This window comes from Anabrus simplex, chromosome 2 (genome assembly GCF_040414725.1).
Source record: "Anabrus simplex isolate iqAnaSimp1 chromosome 2, ASM4041472v1, whole genome shotgun sequence".
Classification (NCBI taxonomy): Eukaryota; Metazoa; Arthropoda; class Insecta; order Orthoptera; family Tettigoniidae; genus Anabrus; species Anabrus simplex.
Genome location: NC_090266.1, coordinates 609,335,429 through 609,353,661, shown reverse-complemented (window position 1 = coordinate 609,353,661; position 18,233 = coordinate 609,335,429). Strand labels below are relative to the sequence as shown.

The 18,233-nt window shown below is 41.2% G+C and overlaps 1 protein-coding gene across 4 annotated transcripts in view; it reads left to right on the top strand.

The window, feature by feature from the left end:
* The first annotated feature begins 16,428 nt into the window (after positions 1-16,428).
* The window catches only part of Task7 (TWIK-related acid-sensitive K[+] channel 7), a 92,020-nt gene continuing 90,215 nt past the window's right edge, over positions 16,429-18,233 (top strand). For 2 of the 4 annotated variants that reach the window (XM_067139242.2, XM_067139239.2), the window contains exon 1: positions 16,429-16,466. The gene's annotated coding sequence lies outside the window, so the exon portion shown is untranslated. Of the gene's footprint in view, positions 16,467-16,522; positions 16,864-18,233 lie in introns of those variants that run through there. The other 2 variants (XM_067139243.2, XM_067139240.2) reach the window with 2 other exon arrangements.

Genomic DNA, 18,233 nt, shown 5'->3' with positions numbered 1-18,233 from the left:
CGACTTTCACGAATGCTTTTATCATGTCTTCGTCTTGTTTAATAATTTTCGCGAAAGTTCCACTGGAGGGAATTATTTTCTTACACGGAGAACAATTCACTTTATCGCATTTCTCGTCGTATAAGATCCACTCATATTTTTGTCTTTTCACTGTCTTTGAAAAGAACGCCCACCAGCACCATTTTTATTTATTTATTTATTTATTTATTTATTTATTTATTTATTTATTTATTTATTTATTTATTTATTTATTTATTTATTTATTTATTTATTTATTTATTTATTTGAATCCGGGTCACCTCATGCACTCTCTGCTGATGACCCAGTAGCCGAATCATATTTTTCATTGAAGAGTGAACAATGAATTTATCCATTGTGTAGAAACCTAAACTTTTATGAAAATATAAAATGCATAGAAACGTTGGTCAACGATGTCACCACAAATGAAAACAAAATATTAATCTAACTTACTACCTTACAGTTCACGGAGAATACGTCAATAGAACAGGTAGCCGTAATACAAAATAATAACTCCGCTGAGTAACAATGCCTCCCGACTCCCGGCGTATCTGCCTTCGCGAGAGTTCCCCTAGACAGCACAGTAGCACCGAGTGCTGCTGATGGAAGTTCTTGGATGAGTCGCGAGGCCATGATTGCATGGGCCGACGCGAAAGGAATCGTCGCTCCATCGGGAACATTTTTCACAGAATTTTTCCACTTTCGATTCTCAGCGCCAACAGTCCAGAATTATACTTTTCTCATCCCTGGCAAGGTTTTTCTCCAGACTAAACTTCATATTCCTATTCTCGGCTCTATGAAAAAAAAATCAGTTCCTGTTATCATTTAAAAACACGACGAAAAAGTTATTCTCACGTTTGTCTGTTCTTCTGTTATCTATTTTATTGATATTTTCCCTGTTCGTGGAAGTGTTCGAGTATCGTAGCACTCCCGGAGTTGGCGCCCCTGTTGCCAACTTAAAGTTTATTGTAATAGGGATACACGCTACAATTCACTGTAGGCCTATGAACACAATTTACTCGAACTATACAATAACACTCAATAAAAATACAATAATTTAAGCAATGTTGATATTTACTTAAGTTTTGTGGTTTACTTGATAATATAGCTTAGAAAGTGATAAGTAATTAATGGAAGATAGGTTTCATTAAGAAACAAGAGTAACATTTTAAACGTGTCTCACAAATTATGCAAAAGATAGGTTAATATCTGATACAGTGTTCCACCATCCAATTTTGCCGAAAACTCGGCCTTTTTCCACGTAGTAATTCACGTGCCCCAACTTGCTGGCTTTTGCAATGTTTGGAGCATTGCGAGATGTTGTTTGTATTTCTCATCTGGGACCGGATTTTCTCTTCATTCTCCTCCTACCTCTGTTCCCACTTCAGTATCTTCTCTATCTAAAGCAGAACTAGGTACTGAACCCTTTTGGTCCATATAGTGGGATACCTACCTTCCTTACCCATCAGCAAAGTTCATGAGATCTGTCTCTTGGGTCGTATCGGGTTCTTCGTCACTTGCTGAGGTAAAGGTAGGGTTCAGTAATTCTAATCTATCTACTGGAATGAAAGGTATGTTTAAAAGATTCCTATTTATTCAGGAAAATTCTGAAGCATTCTGATATGTCAATGGTATTATAGAAGTCAATTGTGTCCACTGGACACCACAATCATTTTTACATAAACGTCAGAACACTGGTGTGAGACTTTAACGTAACTGCCTGACGGGCATTCATACTAGAAACCATTGTCTCAATTATTAATCATTTAAGAAAGGAAAGTCTGGAAATCCTTAAATTCGGCTTCCATGTGAGACCACATGTACTATCATAGTGATTCGTTATGGTCCAGCCCTCGTAACACGAACTCTGGACTCTGGGTATAATTAAGGCCGTCCAATCGGTGTGTGCCACACAGTGGTTCTACGGCATGGACCCTTAATTGAATCGATGTGACCTGCGTCTATGTCATGGACCGACATCTAATCTTCTAAGTTACTTTAAAGTCATTATGGATGATGACCGCAAGGAAATGATGCTACAATGGCATATGGCCCTAATCTAAGTCACTGAGGTTGGTGACCCCCTGACCATCCAAGTTTCTAAACACAATTAAGTTACATCGGTTGATGACCAAAGTTCCCACTTTACTATCCCCAGCACATTCACTGCTCAATCAATCAAAGTTCAATAATTACAACAATAGCAATGCTCACAAACTTTGTGGCAGTAAAATCCATTTCCTTCGGATATCTCCCTTTAATCGTTACTTTACATTTAATATTCCCCAGAAAACAAACTAAAATTTCCAGAATGCATCTCCAAGTTATTCGCTTGATTAAAGTTATTTCAAAATGCGGTTTCACTGAATTTAATAATTAAATAAATTTAAATGATTTAACGAAATGTTAAAGATCAGTAAATTTATCTCCGCGGACTCTGGTTTCTTCACAAATTCCTACGCAGCTGTGATGTAAATTCAATATTGCGATGTTTATCTGGCTGGAAAAGAATTGTTACATAATTCATGTCCAGTCATATATATCTTGTCTCGTGAGCTCACACTTTTAAAATCTAATCTAGTCCTAACCGTTATTAACACTTGGATATCCTACTAATCTACGTACAAACCAAACAACTCGCCATATAATTACGATGTCATATCTCGTCATTACCATTTATGAATTTTGCACACCCCTCACAGACAAACCGATCATCACAACCATCGCTCTATATTTTGGACAACCCTGACTTTGGTTACTCTGTTCCTTATACTCAAAGTTCGTGATTTCAAATGTTCATTACGTCCCCAATTACAGTATTTCACAACACTCAGATCATTACCGGCTATGAATTTCAACTAAATCCAGCATTTTAACGTTTTCCCTGGCCGAGAATACAGTACAATCTCAATTCCACGCCTGTCCCATTATCACAGCTGAGGCCTCTCATCCCCCAAGTTCACTTGGCAGTTACATGAAACACCTGGTTTACTCACAGTTGACTGGCTTCTCAAAATGCTCTCTTTAAACTCTGCCGACATAATTAAACAAATACGATATTCTAACCAACAAAATGCACAGATTAAGCTTCAAGATGCCCACACTAATTATACGCGTCGCCAATTAATACCGCTATGGATTTCTATGAATTTCTTTCCATTCCCAACATAAAACATTCCTCGGGCTTCCATGTCCCGGCTTCAATGACAGGACTCTAACCTGATTCACACATCTCATCTCAACTCATATAAAACATTCCTCGGGCTTCCATGTCCCGGCTTCAATGACAGGTCCAACCTGATTCACAAATCACATATCAACAAAACTAACCTCTGTTTCCCAGCTCCACAATTATCATCGACAAAGAACTGGAATGAAATCCTCACTAGAAATCTCGACGTCTAATATCGCACAATGCATTAATCATGAATAACTTCGCATAAATGATATCGTATTTAATAACTTGATTTTTATGAGAAATGACTGAAACATTCTACTAGACCTTTTTATTGTCAGTCAGACACAGTTTAAAATGGGCATAGAAAAACGTTTCTCTCCGTGACCGAATTCATCACCCTAGGTTCTCACCCGACAGCGCGCTTCCACTCGATTGAAAATGAGTAACCATGGATTATTATTACTAACGTCAAATTGCAGACAGGAAAAATTTACGTCGAATGAACATCTTAATTTGACATCACAAAATATAGGCAGTACACTCACGCGGATGACGATCTACATTAAACGTGATATCACTTCGGAACCCTATTCAATAACTTTTTACAACATTATACGGCGCTCGCAAGACTTCAAAATTTTATCCAAGTGGAAAATAAAACAAATGACTCTTTTAGTCGTACTCTCACATTTACAAAACTTAGTAGGGGTGACCACTGCGTCGTATATCCCCATTCAAATACACCTTTAGAGATCACGAGACAAGATATAAGAGGTAGTAAGATGGAAAGTCACCTACCTCATGTAGTCATAGGGCTCACCTGCGACCCTGGCATTTTATTTAGCCATTTTTACATTCATGGCTTCACAGTTCATTATTAATTTTCTTCAGGTTTCCTGGAATAAAGCATTTAAAAAAAAGAAAATACCCTTCACTTGTTTGCTGAGCGCACACGATGGACTATAATCATTTCCGCACACGGATTACTTAATCACATTAGAATTTATTCAGTACTTTGACCGTCCTATCTGGTACAATCATTTCACTCAAGAAAACTATCTCCTCACGGAGTCAAGACCTAGCCGCAATGGCTCTACTTTCGTTATTTGATTTCGCAGAGCAGCTCAACAATTTTTCGTCCGCTTTGTATCACAAATGCCGGAGAAGGAGACCCCCTCTATTCGGATCTCTCCCTTTGCCGCCAAGAAAATTTCTATAAATTTTCTGACTTACCTAAACTGTAATTTCAAGAGTTTTGAAAGTGACTACATGCTTGCTATATTTCTGGCGGTAGTGTTCATGGACATTTAAAACTTTTACGGGTTCGATTTGTGAGATGATTGACCCCCTTTGATAGGCACTATATTTTTTTGACTTGGCTTGGTTCACGCCATGTACACGCGCTTTGAAATAGTTCACAAAAATGACTTGAGATTCTTCCGCCGTTGACACGTGTGGCTGACGTCACGTACCCCAGAGCGTGGGACCGAAGGTAATCACCCCCTCGTCACGTGTCAAATCCATGCTATCAAGAATCCAACTTTTAATTGATTGTCGATTTATGCATAATGTTCTTAGGGCACAAAGATCATGGGTTCAGTACGTAATAAATACTTGTGACAGTTTCTTCGCCAGAACAATGTCGCCTGCTTTACAAGGATCAACCTTTATTGTAGAGCCGAAAATCTCTGAAACGCGAGACTAATACCCCGAACGCATTTTCAACAATATTTCTAGCACGGGATAATCTGTAGTTAAACGCTTTTTATTCATAATTTAAATTCTTCCTTAGAAACGATTTCAGCTAATTTCCTCTCAAAGCGAAGGAGTCATCGGCTACTACGAAAGCGAACTTTACATTTTCAACTGTTTCTTGTCTGTCAAACGGATTGTTCGATTGTTTAGTCCACTGTAAAGTGCAGTTTCCTCACTAACGCCACCATCAGACACTTGTCCTTTGCAACCGACATCGGCCAAAACGGTTTCTAAATTATCATTTAGTATCTCGAGGAGAACGATACTATAATAACCTTTATAGCCTAATTATGAAAGTTTGAACCACTGGTCGTGCCCTGCGTGTTTTCCATCAGTTAATCCCCCGCAATTTGTAAAATTCGAAAGTTCTTGAAAATGATTTGCCACCGCAAGCCATTCATCCTTGTTTGAAGGAAACTGGAAAATAGGAAAACGTATTTGATACGATAAAGAAGAGGAAAACAAAGTTCCTTGGATACGTACTGAGACATGACTCCCTTCTTCAAACCGTCACTGAAGGTAAAGTACTGGGGATGAGACCCCAGGGGATGACCAAGGATGTCATACATCAGGAACTCCGTCGCTGAACTGGCATGTAGTTCATATAGCAACATGAAGAGGCTAGCAGAAGATCGTCAGATGTGGCTACAGTGACAAGGCATTGCCTTTAGTAGATGATGATGATGGAGTGACAGTCACCAGTAATAATTATATTAAATGCTAAAATGAATATCTTTATGAATTACACTCGTAACTTTATTGCTTGCTGTTAACGATGAAAGCTAAACACAATTAATTTTCAGGTGATTCAGTCATTAGAACCTCATCTCAGGAAAGAGGCCACAGAATGGCGGATATAAACGCAAGAAAATTAACCACAACGAAGCTCGGCGCTACAGCTGATTGCATAGGCTATATCTACTATGGGAAAACCCGATGATGATGATGAATTCTACCATACTGGGAAGCTGATAGCGTGTAAGCTTAAAATAATGGAGCATCCATCCATGTCGATAAACTAATTAACGACGCCTTCAAATCAGTAGTCATATACAGTAATACTGTTTTGGGCGACAATGTATACCCTTATTCAAACCCCGGACCATCAATATCTCTACATTTCCAAAACCCTCACCAGTATGCACCATTTCATACCTGTAACGATATTTCCTCACAACACTTGTGATACCTCCGGAAGTACCTAACCATCCTACACCTCAACTACGTTCCTGTTAATTACGATAATGTTGTGTAGTGTTATTGACAAATAAATACCAAGTAAGCTTTTGTAAACTACTTCCACTCATACATATACGCGTACGCTGTCAATTTGTTTTAAAATATGATTGTAATAAACAAGAGTTAAAAACATTGTTTCATCATCACCCAGGTTCAAACTCAATTTCAAATATAAATTGTCAATAAATTCAACAAATATTTTGTAATTATTTTAAAAAGGCAGTTGCTGGGCTTGAGAACAGAGGAGGGCAGGGCCTTCAAACAGCCTGATTAGCTATTTTGAAATGCAGTTTTAGTAACATTTTCCTCAGTCACCACCCACTTATTATTTAAGTGTTACGGCTTTGTTTTTCAAATTTTATGTATTTGACTATCAACATAAAGTTTAGAAAGCTGAACGAAAATGAAAAGAATTCGCTGGCATCACCTAATTTTGTTTTAAGAGTTAGGCCTGTAATGTTAATTTGCTTTGTGTGTAGGGTGCTTTAGAGGCTGTAAGATGGCTATATGATCGCATCAAAGCCAGGGTATCTAGCATGCTATATACGTTTACTAGCACATAAAGGAGTATCTGCATGCACAACATTTCTGGCATCTCAAGGAGGTTTTTGGCTTTCTGCTGCACTGAAAGCTGGACCTTAATGTTAACGGCCGGGATACTCAAAATACTACCTCCAATATAGATAGGTAGCTTACTGACCGAGGTCGTACGAAGACTAAAATCGAATCGAAGCCAGGGTATCTAGCATGCGTATGCTGAGATGTTCGAACCAAACGGAAAGTTATATTTAAAAAGTCTAGTTCGTAAGACTGATGTCAGACATAGCTGTTCGCAGTGTTAAGGGGAGTGCCTCGCCGACTTCATTTTTATTATGGTCACTAACTCAACATTCAAAACTGCATAAGCACCTTGCAACTTGCTAGTAAGGTACGTTAAACAGACTTCAGTCGATTTGCTGAAAATGATGTTCAACCTGAATCAAGTAACACATAAAGCTAAGCCATGAAAAGCAAATTATGTATGTTTACCCTTGAAATCCTCACGGCTTTATTTCTAAATTGATGTTTTGACTGATTTTGGCTCTGTCTGGCTGTTATGTGCTGAAGCACAGGCATCTAACCAATTCCAAGCTGCTATTCATATCAATTTATACAGAAACCTAGTTACCGACTCTATTGTTTACATTCAACACGTGGTTAACCTATCTCGCTCAGCGTGTATGGTATTCGATACGGTTCGCAATCTTTTGCATTTTTTCTTCAGTAATTGGTGTTTTATATTAGTTTTTATCTCTCTAGTATAGTACAGTATAGGGTAGTTTACAGTTTAGCACAGCATAAGTTAGAATAATACAGGTTTAATAGTTCAGTGTACAAAAGTACACAGTTCAAAAATATTAGGGGAACATGTTTTTGAACGTACGCCATGCTCCACAAAACAATACCTCACACCCAGGTATAGTACCAACTAAACCTTTATTCTTTACCATTGAAGTATACAAAAGAACATCGATGGATTCGCATTCATTTTCAGAACACAACGGAAATGTCCAAATAGGGGCGAAAACAAAGTGATGTCAGTCCTCTATTCTGGGCTTTTATCACAGTTGGAGTGCTTCAGTATGGTGTATGTCCTCCACGAGCATTTATCACAGCTTGGCACCTCCGTGACATGCCCCGTATACGTCTACGGAGGTCACGTTGCGGTATCAGGTCTCATTCTTCAATGAGAGCTTGTTCGAGGTCTTGGAGAGTCTGTGGTGGAACAAGACGCCAACTAACACTTCTGTCAAGCCTATCCCACACATGCTCGATGGGATTAAGGTCTGGACACTCGGGACTCACTGCTGCCCATTCCATCTCTTGAATGTCCAATTCTCGCAAAACAGCTCTGGTGATGTGCGCTACATGAGCCCTGGCATTGTCGTGCATGAGTAAGAATTCAGGGCCAACACCGTATGCAGCAATCAACACATGCTGTGGCAGGATCTGCTCGATGTACCCCGCAGCGGTAAGATTACCACGGACGACGACAAGATCCGTATGGCTATCAATACTGATGCCACCCCACAACATCGCATAACTTTGTCCGAATCGGTCGCCTTCCTGGACAATATTTGACATGTACTGCTCACCATGGCGTCTCCATACACGTTGACGTCCATCACGCTGTGTGAGGGGAAATCTGGACTGGTCTGTGAACAACACAGGCCTCCATTGGCGAAGTTGCCAGTTGACGTGGGTACGGGCAAACAGAAGGTGAGTTGCGCGATGCTGCTGCTTCAAACGGGGCACTCGAACAGGACGGCTGGGTCTAAGAACACTTCTCTTAACCTGTTCCTTACTGTCTGGTCAGACACCGTGGCTCCAGTGACCCTCCTTTGGTCTTGTTGCAGTTCTCTGGCAGTTGCTGAACGACGCCGCAATGCACAGATGGTCAGGTATCGGTCATCCTGTGGGGTTGTCATGCGTCCACGACCTTGTCCAGCCCTCCTTGTGAATTGGCCTGTCTCATTGTAGCGATTCCACAAGCTGTGAATAACTGACGGAGAGACATTGAGATTCACACCAACACGAGAAAAAGTCCATCCTCCCTGGATCAAAGTGACGGCCCTTGCGAATTGAACGTCGTTAAGATGTCTCATGGGATGTGCTAGTTGACGTACAACGTGCTCAAATGATCACAATAGTCTGTGTACCTCACAACGACACACGGACGCACCGCTATTCACTTTGTTTTGAGGGGTCACCTACAGTTTAATGCATGGCTACGCCTACAGATGGAGTATAACTTCGATTTGACATACCTTGAGTAGCTAAGGTCTCAAGGTATGCTGTACGACCATTGAAACCCCATCTACCAAATTAACGTTCAGATACCAGATGTTACAAAACATGTTCCCCTAATTTTTTGAAGTGTGTAGCTGTAGTTTTGTTTACATCCATGTATTGGTTAGTGTACTAAGTTCCTGTGTGTTTAGCATGTCTCATTAAAGCTTGAAAAAGCCGCATCTTTTATACCCGAGGGGAGGGTTCGAGAAGGCTCTGGACTAAATCCGGACTAACCCTCTCATTTTTATTGGCTAAACCAAAAACATACAAGAAGCCTGTAATTGACTAAAAAATAATTATAGGAAATTTGTAATTGGCCAAACTCAAAGCTGGCGGGATGAGAAGGAAGTGTTGCAAACCTTGAAGCACCAAAATAAATGAAAGTCAATTTAGTTGGGAAAACCTATAAAAACAAAACTTCTTCAAATCATTAATTATTCTACCTTGCACTAGAGTGCATGACCTCAGTTTTTATAGTAGAGACATCTATGGAGAAAAGTTCGAACTTCTTGATGTACACCAAAACCAAAACAAATAAATCCAGGCAGTTTAGGAAACTTCGAAATAACATATTACTCAGTTATTCCGTAGTGACATCATCTGAACAATGTCCCAACTTTATGCATTAGCTGTTTCAAGATTCGTCTGATAGATAGCGTTCCTTAAGGCGCTTCTTTTAAATGTGCGTGGTTGAGGTGTTCCTCCCGGTACAAAAATATTGGACAAGATTTATGGAAACCTGAATAACAGTATTTTAACTTCTTTCTTTCTTAATCCGTTTACCCTCCAGGGTTGGGTTTTCCCTCGGACTCAGCGAGGGACCCCCCTCAACAACCTCCAGGGCAGTGTCCTGCAGTGTGAGACTTCGTGTCAGGGGATAAAACTCAGGAGGAGGACCATTACCTCGCCCAGGCGGCCTCACCTGCTATGCTGAACAGGGCCCTTGTGAGGGAATGGGAAGATTGGAAGGGATAGACAGGGAAGAGGGAAGTGGCCGTGGCCTTTAGTTAGATACCATCCCGGCATTCGCGTGGAGGAGAAGTGGGAAACTACGGAAAACCACTTCGAGGATGGCTGAGGAGGGAATTGAAGCCCCCTCTACTCAGTTGACTTCCCGAGGCTGAGTTGATCCGTTCCAGCTCTCGTACCACTTTTCAAATTTCGTGGCAGAGCTGGGAATCGTACCCGGGCCTCCGGGGGTGGCAGCTAATCACACTAACCACTACACCACAGAGGCGGACCTTACAAAAACAATTTACGAAATATGATGATTGTAGTCTGCTTTGTAACTACATGATGTGGGTAGTAGCTATAAAAATGTCACATGAGTAGTTTCCGCGTTTACCCTTCTGGCAGCTTGAAGTGGAATTGCAGTCATAAAAAACATCGCAAGAAATACACTGTCATAAAAAATAATCATGATGTGTAACTAATAAGCTAATAACACACTGCAATGTTCGTTCGTTCGTTCGTTCGTTACACATGATATTTTTTTGTCGTCCTAGAATAAGTAGGCTATATCTGTATAAATTACGATGGCAAATATAGTGATTTTCAATTACGTTACAAGTGCTCTTGATATAAGTATTTCAACGCCTCACTTTGTAACCTTCCTTCGGCATATCTTAAATTCAATAAAGTGGGCAGAGCACTTGAAGTACTTGATCCTTTCCGAAAATCGACCATGCTCTGATGCGTGTGGCTTATTTGTAATATAGTAATACTGTCGTTTAATTATGATAGGTATTTTCGAATCTTTGCCTCCTGTCATTTCTTGATGGATACAGTACTTTTGCATCCATCTCTTGGCACAGGCTAGAGTAAAGTGTAGCTTCCACCGAAGTTCCAGTCAACATCCATGGCTGTGACAATATGGAAGTTGCTGGGGTATGGGTAGTGCTGAGTAATGACATTCAGAGCATGACTAGTGCATCTGAGTGTTATGAAAGGTGCTGCTCATAGGGTCAGTTGTGCTGCAATAGTACTTTCTGGCCCAGTGAGGAAAGCAATGGCAAACTACCTCACTCCTCATCTTGCCTAGTACGCCTCATTTTAGTGCTGCCATTGGTTTTTGGGGTTTCCTCATAACCGCATAACCTTTGGTGGTGCTATTTGAGGATCCAACCAGCCTCTGGGCTGATGACCTAACAGACAGATTTTCGAATCAGATTGTTCTCTCCACTATGACGTAAAACAGAGTGAACATCGGATCTAAAGTGTGAAAATTATAATAAATCTCAGACATCGCCACTTGGTCAACGACAGCGTCACAGAGGTTGGCCAACAAAGCCGTCACAGGTGCCCATAATGACGTCACGGTGGTTGTAAGATTACGTGGACCAGTAAAATTTTAAATTCGATATCATTAACGTTCTGGCACTTCTGAATATTCACCAGTAATACTATAATATTAGTAATACAAATCCAATATATCCGATCGAATCTCCAAACGCACAAGCAACTGTAGTCTATGTAAACGGCATCTAAACAAATTTGTCGGTATCGTATGTAAAGAAGTCAAATTGTTTGGACACGAATAAAATAGTCACGAAATTGTCCAATTCTTACTGGTAAGAGCCTATGGACGAGATAATGCCCTAATTGTTCTAATCGGAGACTGACTCAGTAAATTACTTCCGTAATAATATAGCAACCAAACGATGAACGCAAACAAGCATCACATGCACGCACTAACGAGGAAATGACCGGGCGAGTTGGCCGTGTGCGTAGAGGCGCGCGGCTGTGAGCTTGCATCCGGGAGATAGTAGGTTCGAATCCCACTATCGGCAGCCCTGAAAATGGTTTTCCGTGGTTTCCCATTTTCACACCAGTCAAATGCTGGGGCTGTACCATAATTAAGGCCACGGACGCTTCCTTCCAACTCCTAGGCTTTTCCTATCCCATCGTCGCCGTAAGACCTATCTGTGTCGGTGCGACGTAAAACCCATAGCAAAAAATAACGAGGAAATGTGCCAAAAAATCTACAAACACAGAAAATAACACAAGTCACCAAGTATACCACAAAACATCATTTAAAAGATCATCCACACCGGCTAACAGTAAGAAACAGGAACACTAACCGTGAAAGCTTAACAAAATATGAAGACCAAAAGTGTGTCTTGATTACCAAGTCACTGACTTTCCAACGATTCCGGTCTTTTGTGTTCCTTGAGTCGTTGCCTTATCAGGATTTTTTTTTCAATTTGTTTCACGTCGCACCGACACAAGTAGGTCTTATGGCGACGATGGGATAGGAAAGGGCTAGGAGTGGGAAGGAAGCGGCCGTCGCCTTAATCAGGGTACAGCCCCAGCACATGCCTGATGTGAAAATGGGAAAGCACGGAAAAACATTTTCAGTGCTGCCAACAGAGGGGTTCGAACCCACTATATCCCGAATGCAGGCTGATACCACGTGACCAAAACCACGCAGCCGCTTCCTTGGTGAGTTATAATAATGAAGATATTCCGCATTATTAAATTTTCACAAACTTCTACAATTCTCCGGAAATACTAGTTCTATGTAAAACTGAGTGCGTAACAAAACGTATAGAAAATTCAATTTCCAATCCTTTATAACTGATGAATTTTTGTAGTACGAACTATAATAATGAAGCCATTCACGAATGTAAATTTTTATTGCTAGGTCCATCAACGGCGAGCATCACTGACGTGGAACTGCTGTTCATTGTCATGGTGATGATTCTTTCCCTGTTCATCGGGATGATAATGAATATGACTATCGATATAACAAGAAAATCATGTAGGAACGATCAGTTGAAGAATAATGGAAAAAGAAATCCTAATAGGCGTGGGGGGGGGGGGGGGGATACTCTCATATCTCCGTGCGGGAAAGAAACACATGACGGCCTACGATGTGTTAAGCTCTTACAATTTATCAACAGTAGCATTACACTGACAGAATGCTGTTGTGTTCTGCCTCTCATCTCCATTAGACGACATTTCTGCTGCAAAGACAAAAAACTTGCAGGGATTTTTGGGATAGCACGAACACGCATTCCGCTCCTGAGACAAGGGAATTAACCCATAAAAGAAAATCCCTCACCCCGCTGCGGATCGAACCCGGCACTCACTGAACATAAGGCCACAACGTTAGAATTCAGCCAGAGGCCAGGTTGCAATGGTGTCCTCGACGCGAGGTGGTGCAGCTCTCCTCGGGCACATCTCCAAGTACTGGGGCTGTACCTTACTTAAGGCCACGGCCGATCCTTCCCACTCTCTGCCCTTTCCTATCACATCGTCGCCATAAGACCTGTTTGCGTCGGTGTGACGTAAAGCCAATTGTAAAAGATGTACATTTTTCACCACAGTACAGCCGTCTTGCCAGTTTTAAATATCTGGCTGTATCGGGAATCGAACCCGACCTCAGAGGACGGCAACTAATTGCACCAGCTAACTTTACTGTTTTCGGAGACGCCGGGATGCCGGAAGTTGGTCCCGCAGGAGTTCCTTTACGCCCTGGTAAGTCTACCGACATAAGGCTGGCGTATTTGAGCACCTTCAAATGCCACTGGAAATTATGGCGACGATGGGACAGGAAAGGGCTACGAGTGGGAAGGTATTGACCGTGGTCTTAATTACGGCATAGCCCTAGTATTTACCTGGTGTGAAAAATGGGAAATCACGGAAAGTCATTTTCAGTGCTGTCGATAGTGGGGTTCGAACCCACTATCTCCCGAATGCAAGCTCACAGCTGCGCGCCCCTAACAGCATGGCCAACTCGCTTGGCGCATAAATTTGTTCAATTTACGGATACTATCATAATAAATACAAAAGAACTCGCGTTCTTTTTTTCACGATTCCAAGCGATTTTTAGCATTACGCGTCGGTAGTATATACGTTATTATAAAGAGTTTGTTAATAAAAAGTGCATTCTTAGATAGCTCTTATTGTGACTTAGCTACAACTAGATGAATATTCAAGTTTTTATTTATTTATTTATTTATTTATTTATTTATTTATTTATTTATTTGCTAGTGGTTGAACATCGCACTACCGAGCGAGTTGTGAGCTTGCATTCGGAAGATTGTGGGTTCGAACCCCACTGTCGGCAGCCCTGAAGATGGTTTCCGTGGTTTCCCATTTTCACACCAGGTAAATACAGTAGTAGGGCTGAATCTTAATTAAGGCCGTGGCCGTTTCTTCCCACTCCTAGTCCTTTCGTATCCCATCGTCACCATAATACCTATCTGTGTCGGTGTGACGTAAAGCCCATTGTAAAATAAATGAACACTGCACTAACTAATGGAGGGTTTTCGGGGATGCAAGGATGGGAAATGACTAGGATTAAGAAGGTAGCGCCCGTTGTCTTAATTCAAGTACAGCCCCAGCATTTACCTGGTGTGAAAATAGGGAACCACGGAAATCCATGTTCAGTGCTGCCGACGGTGGAACTCGAGTCCACAATCTCGGAATCGCAAGGTGAAAGCTATGCGAAGCGACCTACTCAGCGTGATAACTCACTGGCTCGGCTGCTGGCTCCCTACCCGCTGAGGTTCGAATGCCGGTCGATACTGGGTTTTTATTTTCATCTGTAAAATCACGTGGCGTCGGGAAGGGGAACCGGCCTTAAACCCCACCCAAAACTAAAATAAGACTCCAGTGACCCCAGAATATGTTACGATAAGACGAAGGTTTTCAACAGCTGGATTTTGTTAATAATTCACTGCGAATATAGGGCCTATACACTATCAAATATAACATTTTAAATTTACGTGCTTTCATTTGCCTCCTTTATCATCATGTGGACCATTTTGACTACTGCTGTAATGCCACTTAAATGTGAATAAATTAATTTACTTGGGTTGTCAGGCTAAATATTTGTCTTACCACCGTAAGAATTCCAATGATGTTTTCATTTGGCACCAGGTTGCCAGGTTCTGCCGACAGGAGCGCCAACGTCAGCCTGCAGTGATTGTCCCATATTTATTTCCAGTGTATCTGATAGCAGACCCCACAACAACACATGAACATATGCTCTAGGTCGATCGTTTACGAGACGGACTTCCCAGCATTGTACAAGAAGTATTGGTTGAGCAGCTGTCGCCATGTTGGTGTACCAGCAGAGATTCTGCATTCTAACACACCAAGTCCAAAAATGTCCACCGTGCGCCTCGATGCCCACCTCAACACGCCACCTCCTTATCGGAGAAGTTTGAACACTCCAGGCATCGATGGCAACCTTGTTCCGCACGCTGGCGAAGTACTGCTATGTCCGTAACGGCATGTCTGACTCCAAAATCAATCTCAGATACGAACTATCGCCCCATTCCAGCTAAAAACTGAAACAAGTTTAGCTCGTAAACGTTCGACCGAGCTGCATATGTCCATAAGGACTTTGGTGTTGTTTTGTGCTCCACTATTCATCCCCCGATTACTTCCGACGTGTTTGGGGACACCTTGTATAGGCTATTGCATGTTTCGCGTATCTATTTGTGTATTTTAAACTGTTAGCGCAAATAATAATTGTCTACTGGAATAATCCGCTTGTTGCCATTTCTTAATGGATGTAATATTTTTGCACGTGTCTTTTGGCACAGGTCAGAACAAAATATAGCTTCCACCGTAGTCCCAGTCTCATCCATGGCTGTGACAATACTTGAGGCTGCTGGGGTATGGGTAGTGCTGAGCATGACCAGTGCGTATGATTATTATGAAAGGTGTTGCTGAAAGGGTTAGTTGTGCTGTAATAGCACTTTCTTGCCCAGCGAGGAAAGCAATGGCAAACTACCTCATTCCTCATCTTGCCTAGTAAGCCTCATTTTGGCGCCATCGATTGTTGCGGTTTCCCTGTAACCACATAACCTTTGGTAGTGCTATTTGAGGATCCAACCAGCCTCTGGACTGATGACTTAACATACTGTATGTTGGAATACAGTAGTAATCAATCTATCGCATTGTAAATAGTTATGCAATATTAATGAAACACATCACACTCGAGTTTAATTCCTCGTAGCTAATACTTTCGTATTTGGGATAAGTGAATGTTTCTCTAGAAAACTGTGCGAAGTCCGACGAAAATTATTATTAAAACATTTTATTTATGTGTTGATATGTTTGTACCATTTCATGGCCATACAGAAGCGTATTCTGCGCATGATGTTTAGGCCTACAGGAAAACTGCATTTATGTAGCTATAAGAGATGCGGTTATATGCCCCAGGGCCACTATCTTATCCAGAACATTAGCCTTCAAAATGTAGTTTCAGAATATTTCGCGTGGACGAAGAATAATATTGTAAATATACCCCACTTATGCTGGTAATTATTGTCTAGTTCCTTCCATTATCATACTAAGTATATCATAATAAAATTCTCTTAGTGTGTTGTTTGACGCGTTTGCGCGGACAGCGCAACCAAAGCATCAGCTGAAAATCAATACTCCAGCAGCAGCAGCATCTTGCTCCAGAGCCACGCAGTGTAATATCGTGAGTATAGCCAATTTGCGTTATTTATCAACGTATAGAGATCATCGCCTCTCTTTTTAACATTAACCGTTGTGATAAAATGATCTTGGAAGTTGGAACGAACAGATGAGAACCAGTTTGCCCGTTAATATGCGAAAAACCTTCCTTTTCAAGCCAAGTTCTTTCAGTCGTGGTGTTTACCGCGTCATGAGTGATAAACGTGCGCAGTATTCAGCTTTACACGGTGTAAGTGCGGCGGTGTTGATGCACACACAAGGAAAAAAGACATTTATGTCCAACAACAAACGTCTCTCCAGTAATGATGATAAAGTGACGCGTAGTGCAACGTTGTGATATTTAGGTTAACATTTTTAAGTTGTAAATAAGCGGTTCATAACCTTTGAGAGACCACAGTCTGGTAAGTTTCTTTCTATTAGCCGAGGGCCCGATCCCAACAAATTTAACCAGAAATACATTTCTATTTTCTTTAAATTCGTACATTTAGCTAACATGTATGTATGTATGTTTAGTACTAAGCTGGAAGGCTGGTTAGATTCTCAATAGCTGCCATAGAAAGCGTAGGCTTCACTAGAGAGGAGTAGTAGGGAAATGAGCTGTGAAGTAGTTTCCCGTAACTTTCTTCACAGAATCAGAAGGTTCTATTAATTATCAATTAACAAGCCCACTGAAATGCGTACACTGAACGACATTTTCTTTTTTAAATACTGATGTTTTCTGATGTTTCTCTTATTTTTTGCTAGCGGCTTTACGTCGCACCGACACAAATATGTCTTATGGCGACGATGCGATAGGAAAGGCCTAGGAGTTAAAAGGAAGGGGCCGTGGCCTTAATTAAGGTACAGCCCCAGCATTCGCCTTGTGTGAAAATTGGAACCCACAGAAAACCATCTTCAGGGCTGCCGACAGTGGGATTCGAACCCACTATCTCCCGGATACAAGCTCACTGCCGCGTGCCTCTAACCGCATGGCCAACTTGCTCGGTTGATGTTTTTTATTTTTCTCATTCTTTCCCATTTATTTTCTTTTTAAGGACGGCATACACATCCAGTCCCCGAGCCAGTGGAAATAACAAATTAAGGATAAAATCCCTGTCCCGGCCGGGAATCGAACCCGTAAGGTTAAAATCCCTGACCCGGCCGGGAATTGAACCAAGGGCCCCTTGAACCAAAGATCAGCACGCTAACCATTTAGCCATGAAGCCGGACACACCTTCGCGTCATTGACAGTAGGGGCTGACTGCACAAGGAATGGTATTATTCTCCGGGCGGCTCCGGACCACCTTTTGAACAGACTAAAGCCAAATACAGTTGAGACAATGTGCGGCACTTCCGAATTTAGCCTTGTTAAAATGGGAGACAAGTAGCAATTGGCGTTCCTAGTGGCTTGACCTGAAAATTCGCGCTAAATTCAAATATCAATGGAAATGCATATACGGAAATGGATAAATAAATTACGTCTAGAAAGAAAGTATTACTAAGATATTAACTTCAAAGTTGCTAAAGCAATTCTGGATAAAGGAATGAAGAATTATTTAACAGGCTATTATTTAAAGACTGAAATTAGACATATAATCAAGATGTGAAATGGACTGCTGTGAAAGGGCTTGATCTTTCATTTATGCATTACTTTTTTAGCTTTAGAATTCCTGCCTGAACGTTCACGGCTAGATTTTGTCTCATTTAAAAACATTGTATCATCATATTAAAACACTTGTCAACAAAAATATCGGCACATTCCTTACACACATGATTCAATGAATTTACATTT